Source organism: Lissotriton vulgaris, chromosome 1_1, assembly GCF_964263255.1.
Source record: "Lissotriton vulgaris chromosome 1_1, aLisVul1.2, whole genome shotgun sequence".
Lineage (NCBI taxonomy): Eukaryota > Metazoa > Chordata > Amphibia > Caudata > Salamandridae > Lissotriton > Lissotriton vulgaris.
In genome coordinates, this window is record NC_141685.1 from 69,994,751 (window position 1) to 70,009,575 (window position 14,825).

Genomic DNA, 14,825 nt, shown 5'->3' on the forward strand with positions numbered 1-14,825 from the left:
ATGCTGATTAGGGTCGACTACCCAAGTCTCCTGCAGGCATATAATTTGAAAATTATTAATGTACTCTCGCCATTCCTGGGAGTCGATTTGGCCGCCAGGCCTGTGATGTTCCATGATATATTTCTGATGCTATCCTGACTGACCCCCGTTGTTGCTCCTACCAATTCACTTAATGGACAAGATTTCCTAACTTCCCCCGCTATTGTAATATTAGTGTTTGGAGCAGATATGTTTTCTATATTCATATTCATCCTTGCCAGTTTATCTATCACCTTTGGTTTTTTGTGCTCTATCACCCTTAGTTGTTCTGGGACATTCCTTTTATTGACCCCCCTCCTGCCGCTTTCTTCTAAGGTGGTGGGGGTTATATTTCCTGTCCCTGGAAGCCCTTCCCCAATTGTGCTCCTATCCGTTTGAGTTATATTAATTACTTCCCGTACGAGTCAGTCCACCTCGACCAAAACACAAAATCTATTCCAGTGTGCGTAGTGTGATGTAACTGGGTCATAGATGGGTGTACCCTGCCACGGTGTTTGCCATTGTTGTGTTCTGAACTGGGGATCAATTTGTAAGACCCTACTCGTAGGAACCCTGTTTGTCTGCCTGGATCTTTGTGGCATAATTGGGTAAAAGTATGATAAGTGCAGCGGGTAGATTTGTGTGTTTGTTCCACTCTGCGGGGCATTACATATATAATTTACTGCAGCGGTATCTCTAAAATTAATCATTATAATGTCCCCTGCCAACGTTTTTATTCCTCTACCTATCCACTCCCCTCTTCTTACAGCAAGTATTTTGCCGGAAATGTTTGGGGGTAGAGGTCTATTTGCCTTCAGCCATTGCACACATTTATTTTTTAACTCAAAGTGTGATTCGCTTTTTCCCTCCTTTAGGGGGGGGGGGGCTCCTGTCAATACAACGACAAAAGGCAAGGCTTCTGGGGGCAGATTAATTGTCTGGAAGCGAGCCGATCTTGTTTTTTCATATGTATCCTTAGGCAGTATATTTTTGGCTGTTGTGGTACTCTCCTTTGTGTTAGGGCCTGGTGTATTATTTGAAGCTAAAGGACTCCCCTTTCCCTGATTTGTATGTACTTGGGGGATGGTCGAAGTAGTAATGTTCGAGGGAATGGGCGCTTTGTTGTTTTTTATGGTAGAGATTTGCGTACCTTTCTTGAGATTGCTTATAGAGGGGTTAACAACTGGTGCTGCCTTATCCTTCTCTATGTTATTAGAAGTTCCCCTTTCTTGTCCAGCCCGGGATGGAGTTCCCTTTTGTGCCACAGGCTTAGAGGTTCCTACCCCCCTGTTGTTAGTTATTGATATTAATCTGTCGATCTTTGACATCAGGGGTTTGATATGAGTTATGATAGTTTCTTCTAGATCCACTTTTAAATCTGCTACCATGTTTGCCACCCAACATGGTATCCCTGGTGTAGTATTAGTTATTGGAGCCACTAGATTATGATTTGTCGTGTAATTTCTCCCTTTTTTTTTATTATTTTCTTGAGTTTCTTTAGGCCTTTTCGGGTATGTGTTACTTGATCTTGCCTTTTCTGAAACAGGCACTGGACTTGAGTTTATCTGGGTGTTCTCTGTGCCCCTGGGGATTTCTGTGGGTGCCTGTGCACAGGGGAGCTCTGCGTAAGAGGAAGTGAGACAAAAGCTTATATCCGGGGCGTCTGTTGTAACAACTGAGAAGTCATCACCTAAATCTTGAATAGTTATGGTCGGTGGTAGCGAAAGCCTCCTTTCGGTGTTAACTATTGCCGTGGCTACTACCCCTATAGTTTGTTGTAGCATCTTGTCTATCGCAGTTAGTGTAGGCAAGGGCTGGGGTGTATTAGCCTTCTGTCTGGTGTTAGAGCATAGCGTGGGCATCCTAGCACTATTAACGACCTTCCTCATGCTTTTAAGGTGTATGCGTATAAAATATAAAAAGTTCTAACAGAGCAGTCAATAGTAGTGCGTAATGAACAAGAAACAATAGTCACGATGGTCTTAATGGTACCTGTCGGTGGTTGGCTGTCCACGCAGGGGGCAATTGGGCAGGAGTAAGAGGGGTGGCCTAGCCCAGCCTCCTCTGGCCTCTGAGGGCCGTAGAGGGCCCGCCCTTTGCCCGGGCTTCGCCCGGCGCCGCCCACGCGCACGTCCGCGACGCTGTGTGAGCTTCCGATGTTTTAAGCGTCTCCAGGCGCGGTGCGGCGGGAGTGGGCGTCGCTGGCCGCTAGGCTTGCTGGGAACTGTAGTTTCCCCCCTCAACGCCGTTCGGTGTCACAGGCTAGGCGGCGGAGGAAACAAAGTGTCAGGGGCCCAGAAGTAGCGCTGTCAGCTGGTGTAGGGCAGGTCAGCTCAGCCCCTTGCAGGTTTAAAGATTGCCCCTGCTCCTCCGTGGGAGCTTCCGATGTTTTAAGCGCCTCCGGGTGCGGTGCGATGGGAGTGGGCGTCGCTGGCCGCTAGGCTTGCTGGGAACTGTAGTTTTCCCCCTCAACGCCGTTCGGTGTCACAGGCTAGGCGGCGGAGGAAACAAACAGTGTCAGGGGCCCAGAAGTAGCGCTGTCAGCTGGTGTAGGGCAGGTCAGCTCAGCCCCTTGCAGGTTTTAAGATTGCCCCCGCTCCTCCGTGGGAGCTTCCGATGTTTTAAGCGCCTCCGGGCGTGGTGCGGCGGGAGTGGGCATCGCTGGCCGCTAGGCTTGCTGGGAACTGTAGTTTCCCCCCTCAACGCCGTTTGGTGTCACAGGCTAGGCGGCGGAGGAAACAAACAGTGTCAGGGGCCCAGAAGTAGCGCTGTCAGCTGGTGTAGGGCAGGTCAGCTCAGCCCCTTGCAGGTTTAAAGATTGCCCCCTCTCCTCCGTGGGAGCTTCCGATGTTTTAAGCGCCTGCGGGCGCGGTGCGGCGGGAGTGGGCATCGCTGGCCGCTAGGCTTGCTGGGAACTGTAGTTTACCCCCTCAACGCCGTTCGGTGTCACGGGCTAGGCGGCCGAGGAAACAAACAGTGTCAGGGGCCCAGAAGTAGCGCTGTCAGCTGGTGTAGGGCAGGTCAGCTCAGCCCCTTGCAAGTTTAAAGATTGCCCCCGCTCCTCCGTGGGAGCTTCCGATGTTTCAAGCGCCTCCGGGCACGGTGCTGCGGGAGTGGGCGTCGCTGGCCGCTAGGCTTGCTGGGAACTGTAGTTTCCCCCCTCAACGCCGTTCGGTGTCACAGGCTAGGCGGCGGAGGAAACAAACAGTGTCAGGGGCCCAGAAGTAGCGCTGTCAGCTGGTGTAGGGCAGGTCAGCTCAGCCCCTTGCAGGTTTAAAGATTGCCCCCGCACTCTTTGGGTGAGCTCAATCATGTCAAGAGTAGAGAGGAGCTTATTAACCTCAGGGTTCGTATGATTTTCACCATGAAAATTAAAATCCCCCAACAAAAGAAATGTATTTGAGGAGAGCACATGTATAGCAGTTAGATCTATCAGTTGGTCCGTGAAATTGGTCTTAGGAGAGCTCTTCCGGGGAACCCTCCCTGCTCCCGGGACCGACGTTACAGAGCCTAACAGCAACCTAGGTCTGCTGCTGATGCCAGACACAATTCTGCCCTCCTGCTGCTGGGCCATGGCCGAGCAGGGGAAGGTAGTACAATAGGTTTCCTGTCACAGGGAGGTCGCTCCCCACACTGCAACAGCACCACCTGTCTGCCCGTGTCTCCCAGCTCGCTGCTGTTGCCTCGGACACGAGTTCAAGGCCCTCCTCCACCCGCAGGCTACCACCTGTGCCTGGTGGTCAGTGGTAGGTTGCTTTGTGTAATTGTATTCCTTGTTGAATTGTTTATTTTGTTTGCTTCATTCCCCCTGTTACCTCTTGCGCTACTTCTGTGCCCTGTGCCCTTCTGCCTTCTCGCCGTTCCTCCTGTGGTTTCCCCGCCGCTGCATCCCCTGCGGCCCTGCCCCCCGCTCGCTACACTTCACCTTGGTGTATTTTGTATTGCATTTTGTTGGATTGTTAGTTGTTTTCCTTTCCATTCCTCCTTTTCCTCTTGTGCCGTTTCTGTGCCCTTTTTGCCTTCTGTACACTCGCCGTTCCCCGTTTTCCCGCCGCTGCGCCCCCTGTGGCCCCAACCCCCCCTCGCCCATTCATGCGCCCCCACCTCCCAGAGGCTCCTCCTTCCCATCTTCCCTTCTTATGGTGGCTGCAGCACGGTGAGGAGAACGACCCTTGAACCTTTCACAGCAGGTAACTCCCCACGCCGCAACAGCACCACCTGTCTGCCCGTGTCTCCCAGCTCGCTGCAGCTGCCTTGGACACGAGTTCGGGCCCTCCTCCACCTGCGGGCTACCACCCGTGCCTCATCCCTGGTGGCCAGTGGTAGGTTGCTTTGTGTAATTGTATTGCTTGTTGTATTGTTTATTTTGTTTGCTTCATTCCCCCTGTTGCCTCTTGCGCTACTTCTGTGCCCTGTGCCCTTCTGCCTTCTCGCCGTTCCTCCTGTGGTTTCTCCGTCGCTGCGTCCCCTCCGGCCCGCGCCTCCACTTGCTACACTCCGCCTTAGTGTATTTTGTATTGCATTTTGTTGGATTGTTAGTTGTTTTCCTTCCCATTCCTCCTTTTCCTCTTGTGCCATTTCTGTGCCCTTTCTGCCTTCAGTACCCTCACCGTTCCTCCCCCGTTTTCCCGCCGCTGCGCCCCCGCTTCCTCGCTCGCCCATTCGTCTGCCTCCACCACCCAGCTGCTCCTCCCTTCTACCTCCCCTTCTTATGGCGTCCGCGCCTGGACCGCGCCCAGAGCCAGAACACCTGGACCCGCAAACGCCATGACGCCCGTCTAGGCTACTACTTCAGCTCCCTCCACGCACTCAACCCCGGACGATCATGCATCTGCTGCCCGGCTGCCCCGAAACACACCCAAGGACCCTTCTCCTGCCGGAACTGCAGCTTCACCGGCATCCGGCCCACCAACCCTACTACCAGGAAGAACCCAACTAACTTAGATGCATTCATCTCAACACTCGCAACACTAGAAAGCATGTTAAGACTCACTTACCAGCCGGGATGAGATTAAAACTGTGGATCAATGTTTTGTCCACAGGGCAAAGTAACATAATTAGGAAAATTAGTTAAATTAGGATTGCTATATAAGATACAGCGCCAAAGTTCATAATGCCATCTTTGATGTAATCTTTCCTATTTTTTCAGTGCAGGGCAGTAGAAAAACGAATTTGCAGGAAGTCGCGCTGAGTGTGGCACTTCTTTACGATCCCATAGGGATTCTATAAGGACAGTATCCTCTTGTCCTAGCTCAAATTTACATTTTGTTACAATCAGTCAGGGAACTTAGAGTCAAAGAACTTAAAGTGTAAGTAAAAGATTCCTATATTCATTTGAAATTTCAATGCTCCACGTTCGATTTCTGAAGAACAAATAAATTATTGTGGCTTCTCTCCGCGCTTATGGTTAACGAAACACGGCAGAGAAGACCTACAACATAAACGGGATGCAGCCGGCAGCCGCAGCGTGTGCATGCAGTGTTCAAAGGCCTCGTGTAAGATGGCCGATCAGTTGAGTGGGGTTTAGCTGCCGCTTGCTGTACGGTACAAGTGGGGTGATACACAGTATGCATCTAAGACTACCCAAGGTTACAGTCCTGTTTTTCTATTATAAACTTACTTCAAATGTTTTGTTTGATTTAAGTTATTCCTGTAACTGTTCAAAACGAAGAGATTGATCTTGAGAACACAATTTGTCACAAGGGGAGGCTGAGAATTAAGAAAAACAACAAATCTCCTGCTTTTATAGATGCCATCTTGATTTTTAGTGGATGTCACTGTCTGTGATGGTGAGACCGGGACTGTTCTTATCATGGAAATGCCACTGAGTGCAAGCTGCCCAGACCTTGAATAGAGAGTTCTCAACCACAATACTTTGTCAAAGAGGTGAAGCCACAAATAAATGAGTGAGGTTTGTGGCTGCCCAAATCAGTGAACACCTTGTTGGGGGGGGGGGGGATTCACAAGAATTTTTTTAAAGCACTCGCTACTTTAACAGAGCCAGTTTCCAAGCACTCAAAGTGTTTACCGATAAGAGACTAAGGGCCAGATGTAGGAAGCTAAATACCAGTCGGTAACAGCCAAAAATCTGTGAATTTTCCATTACAGCCTGGTATTTAGCCCTTTCCAATGTAGGAGACTGTAAATAAGGATTCGGTAATTTACCGATTCGTTATTTTAAGGAATCGGTAAAATACCGATTCGTTATTTTAAGGAATCAGTAAATTACCAAATCCTTAAAACCTGTGTAGGTAGCACTTAAGTTGTAGTGTAGTTCCGATATTCCCAATAGGCTCTGCGCATTGGAATAATATATCCTGTAGTTTAGACATAGGACTGAGGTCTACTAGGTCTCTACCGGCTATATTAGACTTAATTGTGAGTGCCAGCTAGCTCAGAGGTCACTAGAAACTTTCTCGAATAAACAAGAAGGGATTAGTTTCTGACAACCGCATAAAACATGACAACTTTGTTTCCCAAGAATAAGAAATCAAATCTCTAGAGTCGCGGCAACAATAGATAACTATTTCACTCAGTCAATCGTGCATGCTTAGTTTCACCAGAGGTGCAAGAGAAATAGAGAGACGGGCGTTTTCAATAAAAAGGGATTTATTGAACAGTCTTCTTTCTCAAGCATTGAAAATGAACTGCTACAATAGCAAAGCTTACTATGAAGTACAAGGCATATAATACGAACAGTATTATAAAGCAGTACTGTAAAAGCATGATATGGTTTCTAAGCCATAAAGTGAATAAAATGTATAAAATACATAAAATACATACAGTGATAAAAGGATGACTAAAATACTCACTGGTGCTCCTAGAATACGCCTACCCCGGTGTACCTAACCTAAGTCTGGTAAGAGGAAGGGAGTATTAGAGGAGGAGTTTAAGTCTAGGAGTTCTCTGCCAGGAATCTGATTCCAAGAATTCTCTACGGGTCTAATCAGCTCCGTACCTTGGTTTTAGAATGAAAGAGGTCTTGTATCTCGTTCTCGGGACTCGATTTCCCAGATACCCGCAAGGGTATCCTGGAAACACTGGAGCTGAATTTCTCGGCAAGAGAAATGACAGAGTCTTGCAGTGCGTCTGCTGGAGGGTCGGCTTCCTTCGGCACTTGCTGCTGCAGGGCGTCGTGCAAGTAGATAGTCGATCTGCTCCAAACCACTGTGTGTTTGTTTAGGCAAATCAAGGCATATTTATATTTTGAATGTGCCGAGTTTGACGCATGTTTGGACTTAATAACGCCACTCAAAGGCTCATTTCTTGGAAAACGCCGGGAGTTCTAGGAGAACTTAATATTCAAGCAGGGGGAAGTTCCAGGCTGCTGAAGGCGGGTTTTTCCAAGAAAACTTCGTTAATTCTTGGAGCTTAGTTGAAGTATCCATGCCGTATTTGGGCTGTATGGTTTGGGCCAAATATGGTAATGATTTCTATGCCTATATAAGGGAATGATAAAGTATACCTATATAAGGGCATGAATCAGGAAATTTATATGGGTGCGAGATTCATTTACAACAAAGAGAGTGCATTTTTGCTTTAAGGATTCTCTATTTACCACCAACTACAAGTTGGTGGTAAATAACCAATACCTTTAAAAAGCAATTATTTTCTTTTTTCAAAGTGTCATGTGGCAGACATACATGCCCTTAGGGCATGTATGTGCGCCACATGCACGATTCAGGGGTGTAACAGGGTATCAATGTGACACCCTGTCACCCTTGAATATGCTCCCGCTATTACCGATCCGGTATTTACTGAATCGGTAATAGTGAATGGCTTCCTATTCATTCCAGGCCCATAGGAATGAATGGGAAGGTATTCCTCATTACCGAATCGGTATTACCAATTCGGTAATAAGGAATATTACCGAATTGGTAAATTTTACCTATTTTTTACCTACATCATATTTACCGATTCTTAAATACCGAATCGGTAAAATTCGGTATTTAAGAATCGGAAAATTGAGATTACCTACATCGGGCCCTAAAGGTATAATAAAGTGATAGCGATGCCTAAGATTTTATTTCATACCAATCAAGTTACTTCCTGTGTAAACTTGGCTCGCCAAATGCAGCAATAGCAGGCAGAAAAGGCTTACTTTAAGGTCCAGTACTGTCTAATCTATGTTTCTTCTAAACACTAGGGGATTCAACAAACTTTATTCGGTTTTATAAATAGAAAAAACCGATAAAAGTCATAGATAGGATGCTTTTTTGCAGCATGCTGCTGGGGTTCTGGACAAGGAGATTGAACTGGCTATTAGACAATTATCTCGCTCACCTTTCCACCCTTCCCTAAGGGTTTCTTCTATTGCCCCATATGCTGGTTCCCATACTCAGTCCGCTCAAGTAGGCTTGGTGGACATACCTCAAGATATGCCTCAAGACCAGGCCGGGGGTATCGTCCCCCTTACACCAGTTGTTGTCACACGGGTTGGTGCCCAGTCTCCAATTTTTAGGTCAGCCCCTGACATGACCCCTGGCAAGGGGTGGGGCCCAGGAGGCGCTAAAAGGAAGCGCCCCTCAGTTGGGGGCCCTGGTAAATGCAAAAAGAACATTGGATCCCAGTCATCTTCAGCAGTTCACCTAGAAGTGTTGTTGTTGTTGTATGTACTTTATTCGATAAAAATGTTATCATAAAAGTATGTACATCCTCCAATCATAAAAACAATCCATTTATACATACAACCAATATACAGGACAATAAAATGCAATAAAAAGAATATGTACAATAAAAACCTAAAGTGCTGCTACAGTACACTCGAGGAACAGCAATCTGAGTGGACCCGCTAGCTCCTAACTCATGTTTTTCTTTAACGACTTTGTACGGTTTTGCCAAGCACTACCCAGGTACTTTGCTACCTCGCAGACAATGACCAGGAACTTAGTATCAGTGCTAAGATACGTTGAGCCATCCTGTGGTGCCTAAAACCCAGCTCTTTGCAGATTGGTTTCAGCCATATTCTTCTCGCCACCCTATATGCTTTACATACAAAAAGAAAATGGGCTGGTGACTCCGTGGGAGCTGTACACCCTGGGCAGGGAACAGATGGAGAATTACACTTGTTCCAGCCTGCTGTGATTTCATTAATCGGGAGGGTTCCAAACCTCAGCTTTAAATAGAGTGTCCTGTCTCTGGGATTTTGAATCAAGTCGAGAAACGGTTCGAGCTTCCTAACAGGTTTGTGCTCCAGAAACTGCTCAGTAAGGGGCCCCCATTTGGAACTATGTAACTCCTCTGCCTGCACCCATTCCAAATATACTTTCTTAGTTGTTTGTTTGGGTGGCGGGCACTGGCTGGGTCACGTTTCGCTCAACCCTATATTTGAGACAAGCTGCCTAAGTTTGCTTATCCACTTGATGTTATTACAGGTATTCAATTTAATGAGTTCCTCGAAGGCTGCTGCATAATTTTCCAGTTCAGGCGTCCTTCTTAAACGTACCCAAAATAATAGAGGGCGAAGACGTACTATGTCTTTAATCGAGCGTTTACTCAGTCGAGCGCTATATAAGAACACACACACATACATACATACATACATACATACATGTCCTGACAGAGGGGCTTTAAAGGGGTGGAGGCTGGAAGAGAAACCAGACCTCTAAGGAACTTATTCTCAGATATAACCAGGTCAATGGTGTTCTCAAACCCCCATAATTCAGACCTGTATACTGCCGAAGACAATGCTTTCCCTTAAGGGCCGGAGCTATTGGTTTACTAGTAGACACTCACTGCTCTCTTAGAATTGCTACTGACACTCGCTTGTGGTTGAGAAGCATTTTGGCCATGTGGGAGTTCCAATTCATCCTGTTATTAACCCCAACTCCCAAATAGTCAAACGACTCAACCACCTCTAGTGGAATACCATTAAGGGAGATGTTATTCCTAAATCTTTTTGAAGGTGACAGGGTCATTAGCTTGGTCTTGGTGTTGATGGTTAGGCCCCTTTCCACACAAAACGAGCTAAACCTATCCAGCAGTTTTTGAAGACATCAGGAGGGTGTCATCGGCAAAGAGCAGGGTAGATGTTTTCTCCACCGCCAGGACTGGGGCATCGGCTGGGTCCTCTCTCAAACGGTCTACCATCCCATTAACGAAGAGAGAGAAGAAAGTCGGGGCCAACACACAGCCCTGGCGTACCCCCCTGTTCACTGCCACCCTCTCTGTCAACTGCCCCTGATCCCCCATCTGATTTTGGCATAGTTCCCCTCGTGAAGTTTCTTAATAAAATCAAGAAGAGAAATGGGGAGGCCCAGGTCTTGCAGCACCTGCCAAAATTTATCGTGGGGCACCAAGTCGAAGGCGGTCTTTAGGTCTATAAAAGCCAGGTATAGACTGCCTTTCCCGATGGTCACGATTTTCCAGTAAACCATAAAAAATCTGAATACCTGGTCCATCGTGCCCACCTTCTGACTGAAACCTGCCTGGAAGTGTGAGAGAATGTTCCCTTCTTCCATCCATGTCCCTATCCTGGAGACAATGACCCTGCCAACTACCTTCTGGATTACATCGATTAAGCTAATCGGCCTGTAGTTGGCAGGGTCCTCTCTAGCACCTTTTTTATATATGGTTACCACCTCAGCTCCCTTCCACGAATCGGGGATGGCGTGGCCCCTTGCAATAAGATTCATTAGGAGGGAAATAAATGTGGCCCAAAGCACAGGATCATATAAGAGTAGATCTCCAGGAAGACCATCGGGCCGGCAGCCTTTCCCGGGGCTATCCCCTTAATGACCACATGTACCTCTTTGATTCAAAAGGGTTCTGCTGGTACAGAGTTCTCTGATCCAGATCTTACAGGAGCGCTTTGTGGGGACTGAGATTCTCGTACGCCACAGTACAGGTTGAGAAAATGGGTGTACCATTGTTGCTCTGTAATGTGGTTTAGGATAGGATCAGCTCCCCTTCTATTGGCTTTATTAATTAACTCCCAAAATAAGGTTGGGTCTTTCATCTGGGAGGCAGATTTAAGCTCCTGCCAGTGCTGTTCCTCCCAGTCACGCTTCGCTAAAACTGTGGCTCTTGAGTACTCCTTTCTGTCTCCTCTTACTAATGTCAAGTCTTTCTTGCGCAGGGCTATAGTTAAAGCCTTCCTCTTTTCTCTGCACGTGGCCGTATACCAGAGGTTACTCGATTTTACAAGGTTCCGTTTCAGCGTTCTAGGCTCCTTGATGATAACAAACGAGCCCAGCCTCTCTATTGTGTTACTATAAAATTAAGTAAGGGGGAAGACCTGAGTTTTTTTCATGGGCTACGTTAAACAATTCCAGCTCTACAATCTTCTGCTCTATGTGCTTCCTAATACTGGATAATGTGTCCTCCTGGCATGCAACCAGAAGTGCCTAACCTGGATGCAATTTTGTTAGACATGCTCAAAGCAGCCTAGCTGTCAGCATTTGGAACTAAATTGGACCCCATCCTACTCCGACTTTCTGCACTGGAAAGCAACCTGTCTGCACTGATAGCTACTTGCAAAGGGACCGTGTCCTTCTCTCCACAAGTATCCCTCTTATAAGGCCTATGATCTCGACCACCATTTCCAGTCCCAGTAGTAGTGGCACAGAAGCAGGAGACAGAGCAGTGTCTATCACGAAGCAGCCTAGTCACATGGTAGGAGATACAACTGCACCTATTGCCCAGGACTGACCCTCAGCACCGTCCAGCCAACCGGAGGGGGGCGGAGGGCACCCAGAACGCAGTATCTTTTCAGTCTCTGCAATCTCAGGGTTTCAAAGTGGGCGGATTGTACAGTTCCGATGATAGGTGGGAAGGGCTGGAAGCGATGCCCCCGGACTAGAATAACTATTCTCCTAGTTTGGACTCTGTTCATCTCCTACCTGAGTCCACTCCGCTTGTTATGGTGTTAACTAGAGTACCATGCCTCAACCCCGGGACCAAGGAATTATTTTACCAGCTGAACAATAAGGTGGTGCACTGGCTCAATTAAAACATTGCCCCTGGGCTTAGGGTGGAAAACCAAATTCTCATGGTGCGCCAGACACAGTGGGTTGGTAGCGCCAAGAAATCCTGGCTTGGGGACTGCATTATCATCAATTTTAACAATCCAGTCATGGTAAACCGAATCTTAAGCACGGTTGCCCAGTCTAACTACAGGTGTTGGAACTCCGCAATCTTGACACTCCCGCTGGGATACTTCTACAGACCCAATTATTACCACCTACAGTCCCAGCGCGAGCGGCTCCAAGAGGTGGGCCATAGGGGTTGTGCAGAGGGGATTATAGTGGTAAGCACAGCAACTAGGTTTACTCTTATGAGCTCATAGGAAGATTGCGATTGATGATGAGTGGGTCCCTCGGACCCTGTGGCACCCGCATCCCAGGGAAATGTGTCGCCCCCGGAACAGGTATCGAGTGTGAATGGAGGGTGTACATTTCTTTCTTGGAATATCGCGGGCTGAAGAGTAAGATTGGGAACACCGAATGGTTGGCCCTTGTTAAGAGTTTTGATGTGATATGCCCCCAGGAAACTTGGGCTGGAGACAATAATTAGCACCTGGATGGCTATAAAACCCTCTTTATTCCAGCTACCCCATCCAGGTCAGGGAGAGCCAAGAGGGGGCTTATCACCTTTGTTTCTCTAGCTGTCCTTGGCATCACGATGCGTAATCATTTCTCTATTGGCGCCGGGAGACCCCTTGTGGGTAGCTGCGCGCCCTATAAATTCAACTACAAATACAAATCTCCGCTCCCTGTAGGAAGGAAAATGCTACTTACCAGTGTGCATCTGTTCTTGGCATGTAGAGCTACAGAGATTCACACTCTGTGCATAGATGGCCATCTGGTGTGGGGCTCGGATGCTTGCACCTTGTTGTTGTCTCGGAAGAAGTCTTTTGTATCACAAGATAGGGGACTTCTCCTTTGGACGATAGTGCGCATGGGCATCAACTCCATCCTCAGATTGTTTTTCGCCATGAAGGGAAATGATGGAGTTTGTAAGAAATAGAGATGTCCATGAGAAAGTATCTAAGATAACACTGGAACAGATACAGGTTCCGAGGAGGTGGGGGGCGTGTGAATCTCTGCAGCTATACATGCCAAGAACAGATGCATACTGGTAAGTAGCATTTTCCGTTCGAGGCATATGAGTCGCAGAATTCACACTCTGTGCATATATTGTACAGCCGTGTCTCCCCTAGCGGTGGTTGCCTGTATCTGTTGCAGTGGTTTGAAAAAGTGTTTGCCTGCACATCTACACAATAGTGTTTGGTGAAGGTGTATGTAGTAGAACATGTTGCTGCCTTACAAATGTCTTCTAGGGGAATGTTCCCTAAGAATGCCATGGAAGTCCCTAGCTGGCGTGTTGAGTGCGCTCTAGGGGGAATTGTTAACATGCATTTTGCTTTTTGATAGCATATTTGAATGCATTTTACTATCCTCCTGGCAATTCCAGCATTGAAAATTGAGTTGCCTTTATGAGGTGGTGAGAAAGCCACAAACAGTTGTTTTGTTTTCCTAAAGTGTTTAGTTCTGTCTATGTAATAAAGTAAAGCTCTTTTGACATCAAGCGTGTGAAGACCTCTTTCCGCTACAGAATCAGGGTTTTGGAAAAATACTGGTAACTCTACTGATTGATTAGGATGGAATGGAGAAATCACCTTTGGAAGAAATGTTCTAAGAACCACTTTGTTGCGATGTATTTGTAAAAATGGTTCTTGTACGGTTAAAGCCGGAATCTCACTTACTCTCCTGAGAGAGGTGATTGCGACAAGGAAAGCTACTTTCCATGTAAGGAATTGTAATTCACATTTGTGTAAAGGCTCAAACGGGGGACCCATGAGCCTAGTAAGAACAATGTTTAGGTTCCACACTGAAGATGGTGGCAGTCTGGTTGGAATTATTCTTTTAAGGCCTTCCATGAAGGCTTTGATAGCAGGTACCGTAAACAATGACAAATGTTGCCCGTTTTGTAAGTAGGCTGCAAGAGCAGGTAGATGTAATCTGATTGATGAGTATGCAAAATGTCATCTTTGTAGATGTAGTAAATAGCAAATAATGTTCTGAATTGAAGCATCTAATGGGTCAATGTTGTTGTTATTGTAGTAAATGACAAAGCTTTTCCATTTAGCTGCATAGCAAGCTCTAGTTGTGGGGCCTTTGGCTTCTTTAATAATATTCATACAGTCCGTGGGAGGTTCAGGTAACCGAACTCTAAGATTTCAGGAGCCAGATTGCTAGATTCAGTTGTGCTGGATCTGGGTGCCTTATCTCTCCATGGTTCTGCGTCAGCAGTCTTGGGGACAGATGTAGTTTTTGGTGTGGAACTATTGAGAGTTCGAGGAGTGTTGTGAACCATGGTTGCCATGCCCATGTGGGAGCAACCAGGATCATCTTGAGAGACGGCTGTTTGAGCTTGCGTACTACTAGTGGGATGAGTGGGAGTGGCGGAAAAGCGTACGCAAATCTCCCTGACCAGTTCATCCATATTGCATTGCCCTTGGACAACAGGTTTGGGAACCTGGCAGCGAAGGTGTGGCATTTTGGGTTTGAGTGTGTTGCGAACAGATCTATCTCAGATTGGCCCCACATTTGGAAGAAAGGTTGAAGGACTTGTGGATGAAGTTCCCATTCATGTATTTGTTGAGTCTGACGACTTAACAGGTCCGCTATCTGATTGTTTACTCCTGGAAGATGTTCTGCCAGGAGATATATGTTTTGTGTAATGGCCCACCTCCATATACTTTGCGCTAGGTGAGACAGCTGCAAAGAATGTGTTCCTCCTTGCTTTTGTATGTAGTACATTGCTGTCATATTGTCCATCCGGACTAAGGCAGCCTTGTTGAGGAG